Source organism: Propithecus coquereli, unplaced genomic scaffold (assembly GCF_000956105.1).
Source record: "Propithecus coquereli isolate 6110/MARCELLA unplaced genomic scaffold, Pcoq_1.0 Scaffold64, whole genome shotgun sequence".
NCBI lineage: Eukaryota > Metazoa > Chordata > Mammalia > Primates > Indriidae > Propithecus > Propithecus coquereli.
Window position 1 is genome coordinate 828,229 of NW_012152396.1, and position 456 is coordinate 828,684.

The following is a 456-nucleotide window of genomic DNA, read 5'->3' on the forward strand; positions in this document are numbered from 1 at the left end:
AATGATTATACTCACCTCAATTAGGTTAATAACTCTGTTGTCTCCAATAAAAAATTATAAAATCTGAAGATACATAGGCTCTTTCTAAAACAGGAATTCTAGTGTCCAGAGGAGGCACCACTTTTCTCATAGCTGAGTCTTTTAAAATTGCACATTTCTTCTGATGAATCTCAAGATATTCTCCATACAAAGAAAGTCTCAATGGTGGATATCGCCATGATATCATCATTTTCAAAATCTGTTTCTGAGGACTCTTTTCCTAGTCAAGTATCACTGAAAATCATAAATGTGCCAAATGACCTTGCTAGGATTTTATTGAGAAATCTCCTACTTATTTGTAATTTCTACCTTTTCACTTAAAAATAGGTAACACAATCTAAAACACATGTCAACAGATATAAATTTAATACTAATACTTTCCCAAGGGAAAAAAAGAAATGTTCCTGTTAGTATAAT